We start from the raw sequence: 26,584 nt of genomic DNA on the forward strand, positions 1-26,584 counted from the left end.
TTTTGGCACCTTTAAATGAGAGTGTAAAATTACTAACCACTATTGGTTTCTATGGGGACCTTTCTTTGGTTTTTTTCAGTAAATGAGATATTTTGTCTTATCACATTTGTAAGATTCAGTAAATTGATAATTGAATGCTCTGTTTTCCTTCTTTTTGAGGTTTTATGTGTTTCCTTCTGTCTAGAAGAATGAGGGAATAGAATATAATGTCAATAGACAATTCTATATAACCTAAATTACCAATCCATGTATAATGAATTAGTGCCATAGGTAAGGTGTCCTATCCAATGGTATATCATTCATAGTCTAACATATTTATGCTAATACTGTCAGGCAACAGCTATTATTAACTAAATTTCATCCTGTGTGCTGAGATGTAACAGGGTTAGCACCCTATTCATATTTATAGTGAGAAAGAATATTTTTCAGTCTCCAATATTGTTATTCATGTCAGGTTTCATTTGTCTAATTTGGATTGTCATGCAGATGGCTGGTTACATATAGATATTGATATATTGATATTGATCTATATGTCAATATTGACATATCATATATCATTATAGACACCTAGTCAGAAAACTTAAGTTCTCTAATACTATGTAGTTCCTTGGTGACCTCTAGAAAGTCACTTAATATTTTGGTGGGTTAGTTTACTTCATTTTAAAATAGAGATATTTCTAGTCATTTCTCTGCCTCCCAAGAATATTTTGAATGTCAATGAAATGATTTTTATAAATGTCTTCAAACAATTAACTTTTTAGTTATTCATTATCTTTAGGCAAAATTTCTACATTGGTAATTCTGCAAATCCTTAGTTAAGATTCAAAAGCAAAATAAACTTCAATGATCCAGCATAATAATGTTATACATATATGTGTGTTTTTATTCTTATGCCTCTTTTTGAAAATATTTGTATCGATATTTTCATTCATGTAGAATTCTAATCTCAAGTCTATCGGTTGCTAGCTATTTCTATAGAGAAAAAGCATTTAGTGTCATGAAAATAGATTTAATATACTTTAGTGTGATGAAAGAAAATTGTCTAATTATTATAATTGAATTTAAAAAATACTCAGGAATCATAATTGTAAAAGAAAGTATAAATGTGTATAGCTTTTTCCTTCTGCCTTCTGTAATCTCTCCCTCCAAACATTCTGTTAAAGGAAATAGCACATAAACTAAAAATTAATAGTCTCTACTATAATTCTTTCTTAAAACTACAATATTATCCTTTGAAGGACGACAAAGGACAAATACACATAAGCAACCTTCCCTTGATCCTTTTCCTTTATGAAAGCCAAAATTGAAACTTCACATCTTAATTATCCATTAGTGATAATTTAATTAAGATTCTCCTGGAAGTTTGCTCTTTTAACAGCCAGGTTAGGCTTTCAGCAGTAAAGAAACAAGAAGACCTAAGACATCCATGCAGATAAACTAAATTTCTTATGTACTATCCTATCTATTTTGGAGTTCAGTATGCATTCACTATCATCATCATCATCATCATCATCATCACTATTATCATAACATTTATATGCCTCTATGTTATTTTGCTTGATCCTCACAACAATCCTGTAAAGTAAGTGTTATCATAATCTCCATTTGGTTGTTGTTCAGTTGTTTTCAGTCTTATCTGACACTTCAGGTCTTGAGGTTTTCTTGCAAAGTGATTTGCTAGTGACTCGTCCAGGGACACACAGCTAGTATCTGAGGTCAGATTAGAGTTCTCCCTGACTTAACTTGCTACCCTATTCACTGTGCAGCTCCATTTTACAGATGATGAAATACAAGTTGGGATAAGCAAATTGATTTGCTCTGCATCATGCAGTTGATAAATGCCTGAGGATAGGATATGAACTCACTTCTTCAAAACTAGTCTTCTATCTGCTATACCTTCTGGTCTACCTACTTAGGCTTTTCTGTCATTAGATTTAGAAAGCCATGATGTGCTAGAAATCTTGCACATCCAATTTTAAACTAGGCTTTCCCAGTACTTTTTACTCTAGTCATAAAAACCAAAGAGATAATTCTTCTAATACTCTACCTCACCTACTTCTTACAGTTGATTAGTGGAATACTGCCCCCAGGTTGAGTGCACTGTCATCTCATCTCTTCACCCTTGTCATTCTCATTCTGCACCTAGATCCAATTTTAGATGGTTTCCTTGGTTTCTCATTTTGGATATTGAAAAATTCTACTCTCCTTGGTTTCTCATTTTGGATATTGAAAAATTCCTCATGCTCAATAATAAGCATTTTTCAAAGGATAATCATTATCCCACTCAGAAAAGTTTACCTTTTCTATGATGTACCTCATCTTTGTAGGTGGTTTTTATTATTTCTTACCTGTAGTTTTTAGGATAGAAGTTGTTCTTTCTGGCATAGACCCTTTAGTTATTGGATGAAATCTTTGGACCAATTAAAATATTTTTAAATAATTAAAGGAAATACTGAATTTTAATTACAAGTTAATGAAAATAAAGATGCAACATTTTTCTCCTGATCAGAATCACAGATCACCTCTTCTTTCCCCTCACCCCAAACTGATACTTAAAGAGGATGAGGTAGTCCTTTAGTTTTCATAGAAAAATTTAATCATTAGAGTATAAGTATGCTTACCATTAAGCAATAAATCTGTGGAACCAATAGCAGAAATCCTATGTGAAAACAACAGTTATTAGGGAAAAAGAAACGAATCTGCTTGAATATAATTTGAAAAGAACCTGTCCAGCACACTTACTTAGTAAAAAGTAACTGTCAATTTTGGATCTTTGGGTGAGAGAATCATGATAAATTTATAACAAGATTCATTTTATGATTTATTTTTTTAAAAGTGCAAAGGTTCCCTATATGAAAAATCAGTGGTTAATCTGAGAATATATTCCTTTTCAATACATAAGATAGAACTAAAAAAGAAGTTAGAACCACTTCATGGGTAACAATTTCTTTCCAACCTATTTTTTCCTAAGTTGTTTTTTTTTAAAAATATCAAATATATTGATAAGAAACAGTATGGCAGAGAATGGGTAAAGAACTTACTTTGGAAACAGGAAATTCAGTCCTGCCTCTGGCACAGGGTGAATGTATGATCCCAGGCAAGTCATTAACTTCAATACTCCAGAAAACTCTCCAAACCCTCTAAGTTGCAGAGAAGGTGTTGATTAGTGTTGGTAGGGGGACTTTCCTTACTGGGAACTCCTTATTCATACTGAAGTCTCAGATCTGCTGAAAACTACAACAAAAATAGTGAATAAAAGTATTTAGGGGTTAATTCAAAATTTGTACTGCCCTTCCTGATATAGAATAAAAAAAATCAAAAAGAAGGCCATTTACTCATTCTCCTCAGGTAAAACAAGGTCAGGAAAATATAAATTCTGTATGAAAATATGAACTATATTTCATGCCAAGGTTAAGAATAGTTAAAAGGGGAAAATTTGTTAAAAAGAAGTCTATTTATTAAGTGACTATGAAGAAAACTATGTAATCTGTAGAAGCATTTATAATCTTTCACTTAATCTCTTTTCACATAGTATAAATGGTTGAGGCAAAGATACTTTATCATAATTTTCTCTGCATGTTTTATCAAGAGAAACCACAGAAATGCTTCAAATATTCTTTCACCAAAGCAGGATAGTCTGAGATGTGTTGAAAGATAGCAAAGACAACAGAGGATTCCAATCTGGGTGACAGAGGAAAATCAGGGTTTCAGGAATAGAAAATAGAGGTTGGGAGACTAGGTTTGGGTAGGAGGTAAGGGAAACTATCGAATTTGATATTGGTTAAGTAGAATAGGTGAATATGTTCAAGTCAGTATGTTCTCAGATGAAGGAAACTTTTTATAGAACTTAAAGAGAAAAAAGGTGACTTGGCCAATAGTCAGGTTTGGTTAATGGCTGTGAGGTATGTAAGCTAGTAGGTGGACCCATAAGAGAAGCTTTTCTAATTTGTTAGGATCTTAGGGAACTTTTGCCTGGTTGGAAGAAACCAGAGTTCTAGTCACATTGTACTAATGAGTATAACTTGAGTCACAGACTAAATAATTTGATCTCTGTTCCTAATTTTCATAGCTTAATATAACCTTAAATTTCCACTACAGAGGAAGAAATTGTTTATAAATATATAGAAAAGTTATACCTTCTCTTAAACTGAATACTGTTCAATTACTGTTTAATTCCTACCTATAAAATCCTACCTTTTTTAAGTTTCATTGTTTAAAATAGTCTATTATTTAGTCTTTCCTCCATCTTTTTGAGAAGCTGATAAAAATAGAATTCATACTTCCAGATTTCAAAGGCATATTTTCCACCCAAATCTTTCAAAGGATCCAAATAGGTCCATCCATAAATCATACATCTCACATTTCTAGGGGGGGAAAACTGAGTTTCTTGTGTCTAATGGGCTGTTTTCCAGTTAGAAATAACTGTTCCTAGGTCTATCTTCCTAAGCTTCCCTTATGTAATAGAGGAAGTGTATTTTTTTTCTTGACTCAGATTATAGATACTCCCAATCATAGTTGTTCTTGATTCTACTGATCTAGTTGCCATGGTATTCTTAACATTAAAAAAATAGCTGTCAGTTCCAGGTGACTGAACAAAGGCTGAACATTACTTGGGTGAACGCAAGGAAAATGAAGAATAATTTAGTGAGCTATGAGATATCCTAAGAGGAATATTCTCCATGGATTTTGCCCTTAGTGGGCGAGGAGTTTTCAGTATTGTGCCTTCATTACTTTAAAAAACACTTCTTTCAGTTGAGCCATAAATAAAGTAAGGTTCTCTGGGCCTTTTCCAATAACTTTTGAGTTTTCTTCAGCATAGCAGTAAAGCACAAATGCTGTTGTAGTGATCAAATGTTGAGTTACTGGAATAAAGTTCATCCTAACCAAAACAAGCATTTTTTTGGGAATAGAATGAATCTAAAATGAATGTCTGCTTAGAGAAAATAAGTGGTTTGCAATATCCAGAGTGGTTAAAGAATTTATCCATTTGAATTGTTTGATCCTCAAGTTAACCATTGGTTTAAATAATTTTATTAGCATAAAAAGAGAATTTATCATTGTAAAGTGATTCTGAGAGTATGCTTCAATCTAGCAAGGAGGGGAGAACAAAAGAAACCAAACAAAATATAGTTTATTTGAATCTCATAAAAATGTCTTGCACAAGAATTGAAGAAGCATGGGAAAATATGTGTTCTTTTATAAAAACAAATTTTTCCTTGAAGTTGCTTCAAGATATAGAAGTTCACATCACATATTGGTATGTGTATATGTTTATATAAGTAAGGGCTGTGTGTACCATGAAAAGTATGTGATGTCAAGAGTTACAGTATTTGTTACTTTAAATTGTTAGGACTAACATAAATTGACTGTACCAGCTGTAGTACATTATTCATTCAAAAATACTACAAATTCATTTTCCCAAACAAGCTCATTTCCTTGAGTCAAAAAACATTTCTCCTTTTATTCTTCTTCCCATACTTTTTTTAAAATTATTCAGCATCCTTTCTGCCACTGAAAAACACAATTACCAGACAAAAAGTAGTTTTCCATAGATAAACATGTAGAAATATGGCCTTCACTATTAAATAAAGCAAGTTTTATTTGTCTGAGTACTTTGAATTTCTGAGCAAAATATATTTAGAATGGGTAAATTTACTCATTTAAATTTACAAGTTACTCATCTTTAATTCTGATGTATAACAATTTAAATATATGAAATATATTAATGGAAGGAGATCATTTTTCCTTTATGGAAGAGTCATCTTTGGTTTTTGTTTTGTAGGATTTACTATGATTATCTTTTTTAAAAGTCATCTTTAACTGTATTTAAAATAAGCTTCCATTTTAAAAGTTTTACATGTAATTTTTCAAATATAAATTGTAAGATGAGAAGATATATAAAATTTAAGTGTATATATTGAGGTACACTGTATGCAAGGCACTATTTATTCTTCAGGCATTTCTGAGATAATATTCTAAATTTTAAGTACTTTTTAGTGAATTGACCAAAGTTCTACATGAGGTATCATATTCTATCTTCGACTACATCAATTTATATTATAGATTTGAATAACCAACTCTTTCATTCTATAGATAAAGAAACTGAGACCCAGAGAGATTACTGTGACTTTGCCCCAAGGTTACACATTCTATGCTTTTGTTTGCTGTATGGAAAAAATTTGATTTTTGTTTAGCAACTAGTGAAAATATTTAAAAATACTTTCTCCCTACAGGAAAAAAGATTAAATGAAACAATCTAAAGATCACACACCTTTGCTTATTTTAAGATTTTACTTCCCCTGTCTGGTAGTGTCATTTTTATCAGTGTCATTTGAAATTCTGATTAGTCCTGATAATCACCCTGGAGCCTTGAAGCACTTAGTTGGTAAATAGCTAAATTTAATTAAGACTCCTTAGTGCTTTATCGACTTCATTTCCCTGTTAGATGCACTTTTTCTCTAGTAAAATCCTATGTTTTGTTTTTCAAGTGAAGTCGATATTACAAAGTGGGGGGGGGGAGTCCACTTCTGATAATCAATCACTATTCACATCTTTTTAGTAGCTTTTAGCAAGCTTTTAGAGGATCCTCTCTAAAGGGAAATGCTGCCCTTGGGGATAACTGAGGTTTCCCAGAAGAGATTATCATCTAACTAGACTCACTTCTTTTGAAGGGATACTTTGATGGATTTGTGATCCTTCTATATTCCTACCACCTGTGCACACTGCAGCCCCCACCATCCTTCTCAGTCAGCTGAAATCTCTTCCTTGTCTATATGTAAAGTGACCCTCATAGAGGATGAACCTTCTTCTGGTTCTTAAATATCTCAAGTATACTATGGTAGCACTTTAGCTCTTCATAGTTTCCCATAGCTAATGTCCACTCTCATGTCCAACTTGGTACTTGAGACAGAGAGTTCTGGACATAAAGCAGGAAATGATACCTTTAGTTGGAATTGAAAGAAAACCAAGAAGCCAGGAGACAGAGATGAGGAAAGAGAGGACACCAGGCAAGGGGAAGAACTAATGAAGATGCTCAGAGATGGTAGATGGAGTATCTTGTGCTGAGGAACAGGAAGAAAGACCAATCCCTGGATCACAGAGTACAAGAAAAAGAGTAAGGTAAGAAGAGTTAAGACCAAAAAGGAAGAAAGGGGGCAGATTATGAAGGGCTTTTAAAAATCAAACAGAATTTTATTTTTCATTCTGTAGATAAGGAGCCATTGGGTTATTGAATGCAGGTGGGGGTGGGGTAAGTACTACCTACTTTTTAGAAATACCTATTTGAGAGATAAATGAAGGAGAGAATGGAGGAAAGAATGACTTGAACTAAGGAGAACAAGGATCAGTCTGTTGCAGTAGTTCAAGCATGTGGTAATTATAGGTCTGTAGTAGGGTAGGGTGGTAGCAATATCAGATGATCATTAACTTAACAAGTATTAATCATCTATTGTTTGTAGAGCATGATATGAGGAGAGATAAAATGTTTGGATAGATATGGACCTGCATTCATTGAACTTACATTCTAGATGGGGTAAGACATAAACTCAAACAATTAATAGATAATATAACTTGAAAAGTACATGGAAAGTATTCTTGTGCAATGGATATGATTTTGGACTCGAGAAGACCTGGATTCAAATACTGCTTCTGTTACTCTATAATTACTAGCAAGTCATTTAATCTCTGATTCTCAGACAGTGTTCTTAGCAGTTTTCAATCTGGGATCAAGGAATATCCACATGGATAGATTTCAGGGAATCTACAGACTTGGAAGAGAAAAATGACATCTTTATTTTCGTTAACTTTTAGTTTTCTTTGCAATCCTATATTTTTGGTTTTATGCATTTAAAAACATTATTCAGAGAAAGATTCCATAGACTTTACTAGACTTCCAAAAATTAAGAAGCCCTGTTCAAAGACCTAACAACTAAGTTACACACAGATTGCATCTGCTTTATTAGAAGGATTTTATATCAGATCATAGACAGTTGCTTGAAGAATGCATCAGAGAAGCAAAGTAAAGTTCTATGTGAGGTCTACATGTGAGGGATGGTAGAGAAGACTACCTGAGGAGATGATGTTTGAGTTGGGCTTTTTAAAAAGATGGATAAAAATTCAACAGTTAAAAGAAAGAAAAGAAAAGGGAGAACATCCCTGGCATTAGGAGTAGCTAATAAGTGAAAGTATACCGTATCTCTTATGAGTAGATGATGGTCTATTTTGTGAGAAATATAGTGTGTGAAAGTCTGGAAAGGTATGATGCAATCATATTTTGGAAGGTAAAAGAATTTGAACTTGACTTAAATGGCAGTAGAAGGCTATTAAGGATTTTTGAACAGGAGTTTAGGTGTAAGAGATTATTTTTGCCATAGTGTAAAGTTTGGATTGGAGAAAGAAGAGAGGTGGAAGGACCTTTTAAGAAAATACTATTAGACTTCAGGTAAGTGATAATAAGGGCCTCAGGGCAACTGGGTGGTGCAGTGGATGAACACTGGCCTTGGAGTAGAAGGATGGCAGTTCAAATCTGGTCTCAGACATAATGGGTGACCTTGGGCAAGTTACTTAACCCTGTTTACCTCTAATCCAGGGCCATCTTCAATTGTCCTGATTCATATCTGACCATTGGACCCAGGTGGCTCTAGAGGAGAAAGTGAAGCAGGTGACTTAGCACTGCACTCCATCACTCAAATCCAATTCATGTGCTTGTAATGTCATCACCTCCCTGATATAATGGTCTTCTTCAACAATGAAGGACAGGGGGCATCTAGGTGGCACAGTGGATAGAGCACTGGCCCTGGAGTCAGGAGGACCTAAGTTCAAATCTGGCCTTATATACTTAATAATTACCTAGCTGTATGATCTTGAGCAAATCACTTAACGCTATTTGCCTTGCAAAAAAAAAAAAGCAGAAGAATGAAGGACAAACATCATTATCATCATCAATAAAGGCCTATACTAGGTGGTGGTGGTAGGAATGGATAGGTGGGAAGAGATATAAGATAAGATTTTTTAAAATAATTATGAGAATTTAGGGAGATGGAAATGTCAAAGATAACCCTAAAGCTATAAACATAGGAGATAATATGCAGAATAGAGGAATAAATTTAGGGGAGAAGATATGGTTTGTAGCTTTGAAACCTGTGAGTTTTAGTTTGAGGTGCTAGTGAAACACCTAGGTAGAAGTGACTAGTAGGCAACTGGACATGAAAGTCAAGAGAGGTTATATCTAAGAAAGACGAGAATTCAGTATGAATAAGGAATCATGATTAATTGAAATTATGAGAATGATTGTGATAGCCAAGAGATGGCATAAAGAAAAAAGGAATGAGAAATGTCTCTTTTAATTACTATGTAGATTAAGGCATCAGGAATAAGTTGAGGAGATAGATGGTAAGATTAGAGAAAGAGAACTGAAAGAAACACAATTGATAGAAGAATGGTGGGAATGATACTAAAGGCCTAGAAATTTTCCTCCATTGAAATTCACTTGGGTCTTAATATAATTAGACTTCTTGAAGTATAGAGACAAATACTGTGTATGTGTGCATGTGTGTGTATGCAAAGTCTGTGGCCCAAATGATTGTATATTTCATCGAACACTCTCAAAAAACCCTTGAGATGATGGTTGCAAATGAAATAATTTCTAGTAGCAATTATAAATGAAGGGGGGCAGGGGCAGCTAAGTGGGGTGGTGGATAGAGCCCCCGCCCTGGAGACAAGTACCTGAGTTCAAATTCGACCTCAGACTCTTAATACTTAATAGCTGTGTGACCTTGGACAAATCACTTGATCCCATTGCCCCACAAAAACAAAAAGATGCTAAATGCCAAGGTAATTAAAGTATAGGGAGAGAAAGTGTTCAAATGAATCCCTTCCCTTGTGATAGATATCTATCACAAACATGAATCCCTAAAACCTTCACACTTTTGTGGAGTTCTTTAAAATTTTAGTTAAATAATCATTCAGTAGAGTATTTGTTCATAACCAGCCCAAATTTGTAAACCTACGCTCTATACAATATTTGGATGAATGCTTGATCAATATAGCATAAGAAAATTTCAGTCTTGTAGTATCTGTTGTTTAACTTCAATATAGTGAGGTGGATAAAGCATTCATGGCTGAAACAATAAGAGAGTAGTAGCATTAAGCCCTAATTTGCTTTTATGTTGATTTACTTTCCAGTGTCACAGAGGTCACAAAGGCCTTGAGGTCTGCCTTGTAAGAATCCATCACATTAGAAGTCTGTTTGATGCCATATACACAAACAGTTAAAACTCTTATTCAGTTTCTCATTTCTACTAGTCTGAGATTGCAAGACTGTGAAGTATCTGAATTTCATATTTGGGAATAAAATTGAAAAAGAGAAACAAATGGAGATTGATTTCAGGAACAAAAGTACCAGCAGCTGAGACTGTGGTTTCTCAGGATGTTTATCATGCTATGTCAGTAACCACAATACAAAATCCTATAAGTCATTTGGATTTAGGCAAGTCAGAAACAGACTGTCCTAGCAACAAGATTTTGTACAAACTGTAACTTTCCTTCAGAGTTCATACAGTTCTTCAGATTTAATTGGCATGGGTGTGTTCATTGTCTCCACAATTATATTTAAAAAGTGAGATACCAAAAAAATATTTTTTCCTCTTTGAGGTAGATCCTGACCTATTAGAATTTATTAAAAAGTCAGCATAGCCATCTGTGTTTATAAAGTCATGGAGTATTACCCTGAAGGATCTTAAAGATTACCTAATCCAATCCCCAAATTTTAAAAATGAGACTAGAAGAAGAATAATTCTGGTATAATCCCTATATTTTATAGGTGAGGGTAGATAATAAGTCAAGTTCAATGACAGGGCAGGGACAAAGAGTACTATGTCTTTAAAGCATTATAGGAATATCCTATCAAAATCAGTTTAATTTAACCTACATTTATTAAGAACCTGTTGTTTATATTACATCTCTGAAAATCCAGACCATTTTGACTTACAGATTATTTGTGTGAATGATGGTTGAGGAGAGTGATATAGTTGAGCTCTGAAATACAGGTAGAAATTTATTGCATGCATGTAACAATAATGGATTCACCAGCATGGAAAGGAAAAATTGAAAGACAAAAAGTTATTATCCATCAATTAATATTTCATAGTAGATGTGAGAATTTTAGAGTTGGGAAGAAACTTAGAAATCAGAATTATAGGACTCAAAGCTTTTAAAAAATATATATTCCTCATTTACAGATGAAGAAATTAAGACCCAGAGTAGAAGGGTGACTTTGTGGAAGACCTGGAATTCCTGACAAAGAAGTTTGAATATTACTTGTTAGATAATAAGCCCCTGAAGATTTTTTTAACACAAAACTGTCATAACTGTGTATGTGTACCTAAATGTAAAATTAGGAAGTAAGGCCCATGAGGATGAAGGGACATGCTCAATGTCACAAATATGGTGTTGTTACTAATTTTGAAATTGCTGCACCAAATTAGTTTATCAAATACCCTATCCTAACTCTTATTTCTAACATATTTCTTGGATATATGTGTTTTCTCCAGAAAGTGAAAGGAAATGTTCATTATCTTACATGAAACAATCTTACCTGAATGAAAATCTAGTAGAACAGGAAACTGAATTGGATTAAAATAGTTGTTACCCTACTGTCTCCCTTTCCTTCTTTCTCCCTCAGAATTGGTTGATGTAAATATCTGAACCTATGTCATCTAATTATTTTTTTAGTAAGAGAAAGATTTTATTTTGAATTTTACATCTTGCTTCCCTCTCCCCATCCTCCCAACCCCCACAGAAGGCAGTCTATTAGTCTTTACGTTGTTTCCATGGTATACATTGATCTAAGTTGAATGTGATGAGGAGAGAAATCATATCCTTAAGGAAGAAAAATAAAGTAAAAGAGATAGCAAAATTTCATAATAAGATAATGGTTTTTTTTTAAATTAAAGGTAATAAATAGTCTTTGGTCTTTGTTCAAACTCAACAATTCCTTCTCTGGATACAGATGGTATTCTCCATCACAGATAGCCCAAAATTGTGCCTGGTTGTTGCACTGATGGAATGAGCAAGTCCATTAAGGTTGATCATCACCCCCATGTTGCAGTTAGGGTGTACAGTGTTCTTCTGGTTCTGCTCATCTTGCTTAGCATCAGTTCATGCAAATCCTTCCAGGCTTCCCTGAATTCCCATCCCTCCTGGTTTCTAATAGAACATTCATGTCTGTCATCTAATTATTAAAGAATAGACAGGGGGTGGGGGAGGGAAGTAAGAGTGGGGAAAAAAGTTGTAAAACTCAAAATTCGAATAAAATCTTTTAAAAAAAGAACAATTAACAACTTACAGAAGGACTCAAATTCATACAAAAGTTCACATGTCAAGTCATCTGTCTGTAACTCAGAAAGAAGTTCTTCATAGAAACAATATTATCCATGGTGGTTAGGTTCCTGGCTTAACTCATAGAAGAAAACTAATTTTTAATTAGTACTATGCTATAGTATTAGAAAAGCAAATGACTTCAAATAATAAATACATTCTGTGGGAAAACACATTCAGCATTCCAACTTGGAATTCCAAGAACATATCTCTCTACCTTGCAGTGTGATAGCAGGCTCTTTGTCTTACCTTCCAAAGAGCAGAATTTAGTAATGTTTTTCTAGGTCCTCTGTGGTTGCTTGGATAGTTTTAGGGCAGAGACTTCAGTAAGACAGAGGAATATAGAGAATGGCACCAGAAATCTATAATGCAGAACAGAGGATGACCTGCAAGTTTGTTTGTCAACATATTCCTTTGGAGATGCTTCCTGGTCCTAGTCTGGCCCCCTGAGCATGCACTGATGTCACAAAGACAACTCCATACAACTCTCTTTTTCCCGTGAGACCCAGAGATGGGTCTGCCTGCTTTCACTTAAAAGTGGAACTTTTAACAGATGGGAATTGACTCCCTATGGAAAATTTCCTGTAGGAGCAAGTGGGCCCTTTGGATACACAAAGGATTGAACTATGATTAATCTAGTATTTCGCATGAAAGGAGGAATCAAGTTGTTTTAAACACAGAGTTGGGGGTTCTGAGGTAAAAGTACAAGAGGTAATCTGTGGGGGGGGGGGGGGATCAGGATCTGCAGATCATATGATTCTACTCACTTGGGGATAAACCAGAGGACACTAATACTAGGGTTATTGAAACAGCAGTTTATTGGATGAAGGAAGAGCCTAGGGGATAAGGAACAGCCTTCATTTCTCCTTACCATCTCTCTCACCACTAAGCTGGCCATCTCCAGAGACTATTTGGAATAAAAAGAAAGGGGGGTGGAGCAGAGAGGTTCCCAGTAGCCGAGGAGGAGGAGGGGAAAAGGAAAAATAAGAGGGGTAGGAAGGAAATTTCAAGTAGCAACTAGATGAGAGAAAAGGGAAGTTCCTCAACCACCCTATCTTTCAGGATGCTGGTCCTCTCAGCTTTAAGCCTAGAACTTTCTGTACTAGGAGTTCCTAAGAAATCAAAATGCATCTTCACACATCTGCCCAGTGAAAAAATATGCCTAGAAAGCTGAAAATATGTAAGTACTTTTCCTGAAAATATGTCCATGATCTGACTTGATAGTTTGTGGTTGCTTTTGGTATCATGATATATTGTCAACATTTTTAAAGTGTTTCTTAAAATCCACTCTTTAAAATTATGCAGGAAAAAAATGGAAAACATTGTTTAAAGGACCATTGTATCATCTTATTTTAAAAAATATTATTTGAAAGTATTTAGAAAGGAGTCTTAGAATTTCACTGTTTCCTCAAATATATGATAGGAAGAGAACCTCTTGATCAAAAAAGATAAAGAAGATTTGGGGAATACTGGACTTGGCTTACCTGGTTTTTGTGCTATCTTAAGTCTCTGGAACAGAGTAGGTTTAGATTAAAACCAAACCAAAATCTGAATAAGCTGCAAAATCACAAACCTGGACTAAGTGTATCCCAAGTATTCACTCAGTCAATATGTATTTCCCATGGGAATCCCATAGGATAGTCCAGGAATTGGATTTTTGTTGTGTGTTCATTTTACCTGGAGATTTTTTAGGGAGCCACTGGAAGATTTAGAGAGCCACTGGTCTAGAAAATTGTTCTTATTTGTTTTTCACTCCAGTTTTTAAAAAGGTAAAGGATGGGCTTGAAGGTAGAGGTGAGAAACCTAACGAAGTCATGATAATAAGCCCTGGTAAGGGCAACTGGAGTCTTCTGTTGTAAGTACTGAAGGAAAAGAGGGAGGAGAACAAAGAGATTACACTTGACAATTATTAGGGATAGATAAATGGAAGAGACAAAACAGTTCAGGTATGCCTCCCTGCTTTGGAGGGACCAGAGAGGTACTTAGTAGCAGTGAAAGGTGTAGGGGGGGGGAGGGGAAGAGCAGAGATGGAAGGAACTCTCCCTGAAGTTTGAGCTGGGAGCAGAGCAACCAAAGAGAGATGTCCCTGGAAAGATAGCATCATTACCTGATGAATTGCTGATGTGGTTCTTGAATTGGATAGCATGAGGAGAAAGTGTCTTATTTTTTTAACCTTGAAGAGCGTCTGCTGGGAATCTACAGGGGGAAAATACATATATAGTCTTTAATTGCTAGTTCAAAGGCACAACTTTTATTTCAAACAGACGCTTCAAAATTTTTCATTATTGAACTTGCCTGCTAGCATCTCATGCAGATAAAGTGAAGGGAATGAAATAAGTTTGAGTTGATGTCTTTGAAGTGATGTTATTTTTTTAAACTAAAGCAAAGAAAATAAAGCATTTAGAAATGACATAAAGTCAACAAAACAAAAGTAAGGAAGTCTTTTAGTATGTGGCATTAGCAATATTCTTACTTGACAATGAAGATAAGTTGAGTAGAAAAAACTACCCAGATAACACACATAGTATTATTTAGCATGGAAATCACAGTTTAATCCAGAGTAAAATACAAGCATATTAAAGGATTCCATTTATTTGAGCAAGAAATAACTGTATTGTCATATTCCTCAGATAATCTAGCTGGGGGAAAAGATTCCCTGTTGAGCATTTGAATATTATACAATAAATGGATGCAGTCCTCCCACATCCTACATCTCTTTGAGGGATAGTCTTCAAAATCTGGTTTACCCTAATCTAATTTCTAGAAATATTTTTAATTCTCTAGGGATGAGAAAAGAATGCACCAGGCATGCTTTTTACAAATTATCTCATTTGATCCTGATAAGTAGTCAAACTTTATTTTATAGTCAGTGAAACTGAAGCAGAGGTTAACTGACTTGACCAGCATCACAGATAGTATCTGAAATCAAATTTGAACTCAGATCTTCTTGACTGCACAGCCCAGCTGCCTCTAAAGCTGAGGACAGTTTAAAGAAGCCTACTTAACCCAATAAGAAACTTTTAGAAAGAAAAGGGGGAAAAGTGATTTTTATCACCTATCAAAAAACATCATAGGGGTCAACAAGCAGAACATTTCACAGACTTTTTGATCCAAGTGTTTGAAAAGGTTGAGTTAGGAGTGGGCCTGATATAGTTCTTCTTTGGTCTCAAAAGTTCTCATTATTCCCTGCCCCACCCCACCAACCCTGTGGTATCCTGAAGTGAAGTTATATATCTCACTTTAATTATGCTTGGAGACTTAATTCCCTGAAAAAGTGTGCCTGGCTTGCCTGTTCTAGCAAACTTAATCCATTTCATATGTGACTATTTTGAAGTTGTACTGAACATCCTTGGCATACATTTTTAATATGAATGAAAACAATGAGAAAAGGAAGTGTGGAGGCTTGGAATCTAAGTTGATCCTCCGGAGGTCATTTGGGAATTGTATGGTTCCACTCAGACTCTTAGTGGCAGGAAATATCCAAGAAAGGAATAAACTAACCCATTCTCTTAATTTCATTGAGTCCAAGTGTTAGCAACTTTGAGTTTTTAATTGTTATGCTTTTTTTTCTTTTTAAAAAATAATTTTAAGAAATTATTAGGATGATAAGTTTTCATAAATATTTAGTGTTCTTTGGGGATATTTTTAGAGTAGTATTATATAAAAGTCTGATTCTTTTATAGTCCACCCTGTTGTACCTGCTAGTGTATACATGCCTAAAGGCAACAAATACTAATTGTGATCTATGAATTGTTGCAGAATAGCATAATATCTACTTGCAGTTTAATGGACAATTCTGTCTTGTTCTATGTTGTATATGGAAATGTATTTTTAAGGTCAGGATTTTAAAAAAGCCAAACTTTAGGTTCTCCTTGGAGAAAGGGAGTCACTAAAATTTGCCAGATTCCATACAATAAGGGAGACAGTGTTATAACTAAGAACAAAACTCAGAACCAAGCCCTGAATTTAGCTTCCTTCTTATGCCTCTCCATTTACCTATGTAAAGTTTTGTTGCACTTCATATGTAAAAAGGCAATAAATTGCTCTGTGAACTTGTGCTAAATTATTTTGTGGAGGTTGTTATTGGAAATATGGAGAAAGCCTTTGTTTTCAAGCCAACATTGATGCTGAGCAGAGATATTATTCTTTTTTCTGTGATTTTTTAGTAGAGTTGGCAATTTCAAAGTTCTGCATCTCTCGGTTCTTTTAAAGAAGAACTCTGGGATCAACCAGGAAGTCAGAATGACTCTAATGAAGTCATAGGTTACTTAAATTCCAGTTTTCTTCTGCAAGTTCCTGGTATAGTCAGGCAGGAAGCTGCTAAGTACAGAGTCCCCATTTCTTTTCCAAATTTAAACTTGATTTTCCTCCTTCCCAACAGATTCACCCACCCACCCCCCATTTAACCCTATGCTTTGGTTCAGTGAAAATTTTTGATCTTGTCACTCTTTAGAGTCTGTATTTATGTCTTGGAAAATTAGCTGTCCAAACACATTACCTCTGCCAGTTTGCAAGTCTGTCTTAGTCATCACTGTATGTTCCTCAGCTGAACACCTGCTAAGTGCAGAGAATACCAAAATTGGTAAGATACAGATTCATATCTTTTAGGAATCTAGTTTGAAGAAAAAGGGTAAAAGTTTTTAAACTCCCTCCCTCCCATTTGTTTATCACTTTAAAATTTGCAATGCATTTTACATATGAGTGCTATTTTCTCCTTTTACAGATGAACTTACCTGAAGTAATTTCCTTATAGTCATATGTGTGTATGTATGTATGTATGTATACATCTATATGCATCTGGGTTTTTTTTTCCTTTTCCATTTGTGGGTTATAATATTGAGAATGACCTTAGCAATGGCCATTTCTAGATGATTAATAACCATTTGGAGGTTAATGGCCTGAGTCTGTTTCTTTAACCATCAACTTCTCTCAGGTAGTCATTAATTCACAGGAAATACTGGACCCTATTTGTTCCTTTATAACCCCCCTTTGCCCCCAGTACTAAAAATAATCTGGTAAAGACAGATAAAGGGATTTTTTCCCCTAAAGTTCTGGTATCTTATGTATGTTGGAATGTACCTTCACTGTTCAGATTTGAACACATCACACATACCATTTGCTAATGTGCTTATTAATTGATGAACACTTTATAAACTGCATATGCAAGAAAATTATCTACTAGAGTTTAGAAATTTATTCTAATTTTAAGTTACTCTAAAAGTGACTGCTAATGGGAGAATTTGTCATTGTTAAAGTTGCCACATTGTGGATATGAGTCTCATTCCATTTTGTTTAAGTATCTTATGATGTATAAAGAATGACATCTTGTAATACAAAATTATTTGACAGAAACAATATAATGTAATCAAATGTCAAAAATTAATTATCCAGTATTTACAAATTGAGTGTCATTAAAAAAAACTACTCTAAAAAAATCCATCCAATCCTGGCTGTAGAGTCAAACCTTGAACTCAAATTGCTCCTCTATCTGAAAGTCTTCAGGTGCAGCAACTAAAAAGAGTCTAAAATAAGCATTACCAGTTTGGGAGGGTCCTTCTGCACTCTCCAAAGTACACAAAATCCTTAGTAATATACCATTCCAAGGAAACAACTAGAGTTCACAAAGTGGGTCAAGGTTTAAATCTAATCACTCCAAGCAGAAGGGATCTCTCTAGCTTAGAAATTTCCTTTAGCACTTTGTTTAATTACTTTTCAGTGTTACTTTGCTGTAAGATTTTTAACAATTATGTGTGATACATTTGTAAATATGTTTTTCTGTCTTATACTAAGCCAAAAGTTCTTCTTCTACATCCTGTTTTCTTCAAGTACTTAACAAAATGCTTTCCATGTTGTAGGTACTCAATAAATATTTGTTGAATGGATTAATGAAATGCTAGCCCCCAGCCTACTCAAGGTCAAGATAAAGAAATCAAAGATGAAGGAGCAAACCAGGGACTACTATCCAGGATGTAGACATAAAACTATCACTTGATATCAGTAGATCATAACTAACAGCCTCCTGTCATTATTTTTAAAAATGTGTAATTGCATGTAGTATAAGTATATAAACATGTGTATATATATATACACATACACACATGTATATACGTGAATATACATACATGTGATGTGTTTATAGCTGTATTTTATATTACACATGTGTGTATACATGTGAGTATATAAAATTTTTAAAACTTGATGATAAAAACCAGAAATCAGTCATACTGAAGACCTTAAGATTATGAAGAGTCATCATAAAAGAACTATTTCAGCGTAAATCAAATGCTGTGATCTGTGTCTTAGAGAGGTGCTCATTTTTAATCTGAAAATGGGCTGTGCTCATTGTAAACAGAATTTACCTACTTAATAGGAAGAAATGATTCTGATTACATAGGCCCAACATTTTAGAAAGTTAACATTTTAGAAAGTAAGCGTGAAGTCATTATCTTCTGTTAGCTCTTGTTCAGTCATTTGCAATCATTTCCCACTCTTCGTGATTCCATTTTGATGGGGTTTTTTGACCAAGATACTGTGATAGTTTACCATTTGCTTCTCTAGCTTATTTTACAGTGGAGGAAACTAAGGCAAGCAGGATTAAGTGACTTGACCTGGGTCATACAACTAGTTCGTATTTGAGGCCAAATCTGAACTCAGGAGGGTGAGTCTTCTGACTCCAGACCTGGCAACTTATCTACTGTGCCACCTGACTTCTTTCCTTCTATCAGACAAAAGTAAAACAACAAACTTTTGTCAAAATGTTAAAAAATGATAATACAAATATATAGTGCTTGCCACAAAGTAGGTGATATATATTTCATTCATATATATATATATATGCATATATATATAAAATAAAAGCTGATTTCCTTCTCTTCCCCTAATATACAAATTGTTATTTGCAGCAAAAATTCAGGATAATCCCGATAATCCCTACTTAAAAACATTTTCCTTACAGTAACTCTGTGAGATAGGAAGTTCGATTATTATTGCAGTCATTTTACAAACTAGGATATACTAAGACTCTAGAAAGTTAAATGCATTGATCATTATCACCTGTCATATCAATAAGAGGATCTGAGATAGAATTTGAACTCTGGGCTCAACACTCTCTTCACTAATTCATACTAGCTCTCTTAATAAAACATTGACAGCAGAGTCTGTACTTTGTATCCCCAATGCATAGCATAGAGCCTAATGCTTGTTGATTGATTGATATCACTCTCCAATGTAGGGTAAAAAAAAAAGTACCTTTGTTTCTTCCAAGCTAAAGATTAGTGGTACAAGTATTATATGAACTCTCCCACTTTGGAAATGCCTCTGAAATTCCAGGAGGAAGAAAAGAAATGGTAACAGGACTCAAGTTTTCAGAGTTAACTTTGAACTTCCTGACTTTGTTAGTTTAGGACATCCCCATAGTATCAGTTAAACATAGTTTTTGATGTATGAGCAAAAACTTTCACTTGGAATTTCCTTTTGGAAGTCTACTGAGAATTTAAATCAGAACCATATGATTCTTTCTTATCTAGATTATAAAAAAGATAGCTTGAGGAATGTCAAATCAAAAGCACTCTGAAAAAAGATTCATTAAGATGCATGGTCTGTTGAAAATCCATATTTAGAATAAGAATTTTCAAAGAAACTGGTTATGTTATTTTTATTAGGCCCATAATTATGAAAACTTGAATTGACAAATTAGAAAGATGTTTTTAAAAAGTGTCATAAATACTAGTGCCTTTAATTGACATTCCTGTCATTTTTAATATACGGTGAGCTCAACTTAAAACTAATGCTTTCACTCCTTCATATCCTTAAATTGGTAGTACATAGATTTGGCAGCGTTTTCTAGTGCAATAGGTATAATTCAATTCATTCATCACTTTTCTTCTCCCAGTAGGCAGCTTACTGGTTTAACGGATAGAGAGTTAGGGCAGAATTCTAGAAGACCTAACTTCTACTCTTGATTCAAACACTTCCTAATTGTTTGACCCAGAGTAACTCATTTAACCTCCCTTGGCCACAGGTTTCTCATTTGTAAAATGGATATAATGATAAAATAGTAAGTTCTTCCCAGTGGTGTCAAAGGGCATAACTTAGGTAAAGTATTTGCAAATTCAAATCCACTATGTAAGTACTAGATTCAATTATTATGTACATGAGTTTATGGAGCTATAAGAATGAAAACAGTCTTTGCTCTCAAGCTTCCATCTATTCTGGAAGGGACTCTGTATTCATTAAGCATTTATTATATTCCAAGTGCTAAGCACTTTACAAAAATCTCATTTGATGTTCACAACTCTGTGATATTGATGTTTTATTAGCCCCATTTTATAGGGTCATAGACTAGTAAGAATCTGAGACTTAATTCAAACTCAGATCTTCCTACCTCCAATATTTTATTCCTGAATCACTTAGCTTCTTCATTATTTTTAGGATGCTAAGCTAAATAACTATTATAGGGTAAAAGGGAATTTCAGACAAAGTAATTTCTGTATCATTGGAGGGAACTTGCTGAGTGCTTTAGGAAAAGTTGAGGAGGAAAAAAAAGGTTTCATGGAGGAGATGGTACCCTGAATTGAGTATTAAAGGCAAAGAAAGTTCTCACTTGGCCAAGCCAACAAGAGAATGAGCTCTACATAAAGGGAGTGGCCCTTAACAAATCATTAAAAATAGGTGAATATAGGGCAAAACTGGGATTAGTCAGTCATCTAGTTTGGCCAGAACATGGAGTGTCTGAATGATAGCAACATGTAATAAAACTGGAAAGGTTGAGGTTAAGCCCAATTTTAGAATTCTTCAAAAATCAAATTAAACAGAGTATCTATATTTTTTGTGTAGGGAACAGGGAACCACTGACGGTTTTGTTGTGCCGTGAGTATCAAAATCAGTCTTTATCAGGAAGATTGTTTTATTTTGGTAATTATGTGAGTGATTGGGAGTGGGGAGATAAATTAAGTTGTTAAGTTTGTTTAGGTAACAGGTGAAGAGGGTCTAAGTTAATATATTGGCAATGTGTTCAGAAAAAAAGAGGATGGAACCAACAAAAAATGTTGCTGCTCTTGGTGAAGAACAGGATGGTACTGAGGGAGTACCCCGCCTCTAAAAAAAAAGATTCCTTTGTAGATGGTAATGCTTGTCTCATTAAATTCTGACTTCTTCCCCACATGATGGATTTCAATGAAGTCATACTGACACTGAGTAATGGAGTTGTTAACAAAAGCATGGATACAGCACTTTATACATAGAGAAGATAAATGGATAAAATCCATCGTGTGGGTTCAGTTCTCCAAAGCAGGTAACCCTTAACCAGTCCATCTAGACTGACCTCTAAACACAATGAATGAACATCATCGTTTGCTTCTACCAATTGGAGCTACCAATGCTTACCAATGTGAGCATGCCCAGAACTGCTCTACTCATGCTTTTGGTATAGGTGATAGTCAGTGTCCAGTAAGTTAAGGTAACCTAGATCTTGGGGCACTCAATTTTTCAGGGTCTCACTTTCCCATCTGTAAAATGATGGACTTGGACCAGCTGATTGATAAGGCTATTTCTAACTCTTTAATATTCTGTCATCTTATGATCCCAAGAATTAATGCAAACTTTTCTTCAAAATTCACTGGCAATCCCATTCCTTGAAGATGAAAAAAATTACAAAAAAATCTGATATTTTCCTCATTTTATACAATTATGCCATTTTTTAAAACCTGGAATCTTCTGCCTTATAGGTAGAATTTTACATTTTTTCTCCAATGTTGTTTATAAAGCAATCCTTTGTTATCTTGAATGTAGTCTGCATGTACTTTAAAGGCTAACTCAATCAATACAGCTAGGACAAAGCATATTCTCTTTTCCAAAAGTGTTCCTGTCTGCCACTCATTTTGTGTTTGCGAGATGAGATTGGTTTTTGCAAAAGTGGTCATATTCTTTTCCATTATATCCTTCCCCCCCATTATATTCTTTTTTTTTTTTTTAGTTTTTTGCAAGGCAATGGGGTTAAGTGACTTGCCAAAGGCCACACAGCTAGGTAATTATTAAGTGTGTGAGGCCACATTTGAACTCAGATTCTCCTGACTCCAGGGCCAGTGCTCTATCCACTGCGCCACCTAGCTGCCCCCATTATATTCTTTTAATAAACGTTCTTTTTAAATAAAGGAGGTTAAGTCTTTTGGGATATATGAATATAAAAATTAAAGCTCATGGAAACCTTTTTTAAAGGTGTTAACTATGGAAAATTATAGAGTATTAAAATTATATTGTCATTTTAATCACTGTTCTTCCTTATTGTAGAAGTTATCCACTATATATTTTGAAAAAGCACTAACATGTTAAAAAAACTATTCTTAATTGAAATTCTCTGATCTTCATGTGATTACATTTTAAGTCATGGTCTGGTATGATAAAATTTGTCAATGTGTGATATAATCTATTGCAACATCAATCATGAAAAATGTCAGGATCCAATGCTACAATTTCAGAGAAAAAGGTGTTTTTTTATTTTATAATGTGTACATTTGCTTTTAAATTATTAGGAAAAGAAATATAGTCTCTGTATTAGTCAACTTAGTTTCAAAGTGGGAGTGGCACAAAATTAGAGTGATGATATAGGGATCCTATCAGTGACTTTTTTTTTTTTTGGCATTGTAAAACTCCCTAGAAATGATTTTGTGCTCTTGTTGCCTCTGACTCACATCTTTATCTTGTGCCATCTGGCTTCCAACCCCACTACTAGAATAAGGACACTCCCTTCAGTGTAGTACCATGACTTTTTGACACTTCCTCCTCCCTTAGCTCCAGTGACAACTGCTGCCTCTTTGTTAGCCTCCTATCTGACTGAATGCTCCTTAGTCTTTGTGGAGTTACCAGCTTCTCTCTATTCACATCACCTCTGTCATAGTTCAGACTATCATCACCTCTTTTCTAGACTGATATAATAGCTAGTGAACAGTCTGCCTGCCCTCAGTTTCTTCTCCTTCCACTCCATCCTTCATGTATCAGCCAAAGATGTTTCTGAAACACAGACAAAATATAAACTAAATCGTTTATTGATTCTTTCTTGCCACAGGGAAAAATACAGATTCCCCAACCTGTCATTAAAAACCATTCACAATCTAGTTTTAACTTTTCCAAGTTTTGTTTTTCCCCAGCTTTGCTCCCTTCTATTTATTCTCTGATTCAGTAAAAATGGCTTTCTAGCCATCCACCTACCACTGCACAAATGTTCTCCAATGTCTTCCTGTTTCTTTTCTGTCTAATAGAATCCCTAGTTTCTTCAAAGTTTACTTTGGGGGCTGTCTATATTCTACAAATCTTTCCTGATCACAACTGAACCCCAATTAGCACTTTTTCCTCTTGAGATTATTTTTGTGTTACTTTGTAAGTACTCTTGAGTTTTACTTGTGACTACATTGTATTCCATTTCGATGCTAGAACCTTGACTTCTTGATGGCAGGGATTGTCTTGTTATTGTGTTATTTTGCCTTGTACATTGTAGCCATTTAATAAATAATTATTGAACTGAATAAAATGCAGTGAGGTCTGATTCTGTAGCAGTAAAAAAATAATAAAAATTTCACTGGTTTGAATTGGACATGGTAGATTTCTCAATGGCCAGGAGAGAGATGATTAATTCTTATAAAGCCAGAGCCTTGAGCCAATGCTGTAGTTTTCTTACACTTTTTTTTTAGATTTTTTGCAAGGCAAATGGAGTTAAGTGGCTTGCCCAAGGCCACACAGCTAGGTAATTATTTAGTGTCTGAGACCGGATTTGAACCCAGGTACTCCTGACTCCAAGGCCAGTGCTTTCTTTATACACTACACCACCTAGCCACCCCTGTCTTACACTTTTGATAGCCAAAGGTACATTTGGATAAATGCCCTGCAAACATTTTACATAAACCTTTCTACCCTTGTGTCAGTAAATAACAATACTGATGATTTGGCTTTTATAATTAGACAGCTAATAAAATTATACTTCTACAACATAAGCATTTTCTATGGATTAAATAAGTTTTTATCCAGTCATTTGACTTTGTATCCAGCTCTTCATGACCCTATATGGAGTTTTCTTGATAAAGAAATTGGAGTGTGATTTACCATTTTCCTCAAAAGTTCATTTTACAGAGGAGGAAACTGGGACAAGCAGGCTTAATAGTGATTTGCACAGGGTCACATAGCTAGCAGTCTCTGAGGCTAAATTAGAACTCAGATCCTCTTGATTCCAAGTCCGGTGCTCTATCCACTATCACCTAACTACCTTAAATTAAATAAAGACTGGAATTTTTGATGAAAGTATTCCATCTATTGGGAAACCAAAGACATAAATTGAAGAACTGGAAGTTAAATTTATGGAAAGTAATATATTCCTTTTACCATGTTTCTCAAGATGTTAGAAATTAAATAAGGTCTAACTATTTGAGTTGGGGGGGTTGTCTGTTTCCATATGATGGGGCAGCTACATGGCACAGTGGATAGAGTGCTGGGCCTGAAGGCAGGAGGAATCATTTTACTTAGTTGAAATTTGACCTCAGACACTTAATAGCTGTATGACCTTCAGCAAGTCACTTAACCCTTTTTGCCTCGGTTTCCTCCCATAAAATGAGCTGGAAAAGGAAATGACAAAGCACGCCAGTATCTTTGGCAAGAAAACCCCAAAACAGTTCTCAAAGAGTCAGAAACAACTAAAGTGACTGGACAACAAATTACATATAACATATGTAAATATGTCAACTTATTCACAAAATAATAGTATAGGATTTTGAATATTTTTACAAGCTTTAACAAGTATAGAAAAGAATGCTATGGTGGAAATGCAGAAACCTTTCTGATCTTGTCAACCTAACTCTGGTAGTTAACCAGGGATTTGATAGATATTTGTCTAGTCAATGAACCATTCTTCATTTGTCATCAAAATTTGTGTGATAATACTTTACCTTCCTTCATAAGATTCTTAGGAGGAAAATGCTTTGTGTAATCTTAAATGAATTATTATTCTACTTGACTACAAGCTCTCTGAGGACAGAGTGACATCTTATCTGAATTTTATCCCCAGGCCTGCATAGGGTCTGAGCACCATAGGGACTTTAAATGTTGAAAGAATTGAATAGTCACTACTCACAGGCAGTAGTATTTATTACATTCAGGCCCTCAGAGCACATATCCAGGTTGATAATTATTTAGGAGTATGTGAAGAGCCTTTTACCCATATTCTTGTTCCTTCTAATGCAGCATGTTTTATGACTTCACATCAAGTCTTTGTCATTTAGCCCTCTCTCTATCTCTGCTGCTTGATTAGGCATACCTTGTCAAAACTCTATTCTCCTAGTAATATTGAATGGTAAATAATGGCTTAACCTTTTAAAAAGGTAGAAATACATACATACATACATATATATATACATATATATATATGTATGTGTATACACACACACACACACACACTGTTGTCTATCCATGCATCATTCCAAAGAAATGATACAAGTCCTTGATTGGAACAGTATGTACAACATGAACAGGAAGAATAAAGAGTTGCTTCTTCCTCATGGAAAACATGAGTCAAAACAATCTGGTTAAAAAGTATTTGACAAGCAGAGAATGACTTTTCTGTTTCAGTCTTCTTTGGGATTTTTGGTTTGGGGTTTTATATATTTTATTTTTCATTGCTTATGATATTTACATAATACTAGGAACCTTGTTACTAAAGAGCTCCCTTGGTCAAGTTGTCACTAGGTAATAATTTCTAAATTTTCAGGGAGTTTAGATCAATGGGTAAAATCCTTTCCATTGGTTTCTGACTTCAAAGAAATCCTTTCTCTTGTGGGAGGCCTAGAGGGAAAGCAATATTGGCCCCAAATGACTATAATTGCTCAAATAGGAGAATTGGACGATTTAGAGCAGAAACAGATCCTAGATGTCATCTTAATCAACTTCATTATTTTACCAATATAGAAGATAAAACCCAGAGATGTGAATTGAAAGCTTTATGTCAGAGAGATAATACATTGCTGTAATGGAAATCATAGAAGAAATTGAGAATTTCATCAGAACTTTATTGCAAGTGCAAATATTTGCATTTAGCTTCCATATTTTTATTCTTTTATTTTTAAAATGCTACTTTGGAAATTAGTGACCATCTTGTGTAAAAAAAAATCTAGTTAAAGTACAGTTTAATATCTTTGAAAACTGAGGACAATTTCAATTGATAACCAATGAA

At 34.5% G+C, this 26,584-nt stretch overlaps 1 protein-coding gene across 8 annotated transcripts in view; it reads left to right on the forward strand.

Moving 5' to 3' along the window:
- The window catches only part of STARD13 (StAR related lipid transfer domain containing 13), a 624,823-nt gene that overhangs the window by 518,052 nt on the left and 80,187 nt on the right, over positions 1 to 26,584 (forward strand). The window lies entirely within an intron of this gene.

This window comes from Macrotis lagotis, chromosome 1, assembly GCF_037893015.1.
Source record: "Macrotis lagotis isolate mMagLag1 chromosome 1, bilby.v1.9.chrom.fasta, whole genome shotgun sequence".
NCBI classification, from domain to species: Eukaryota; Metazoa; Chordata; class Mammalia; order Peramelemorphia; family Peramelidae; genus Macrotis; species Macrotis lagotis.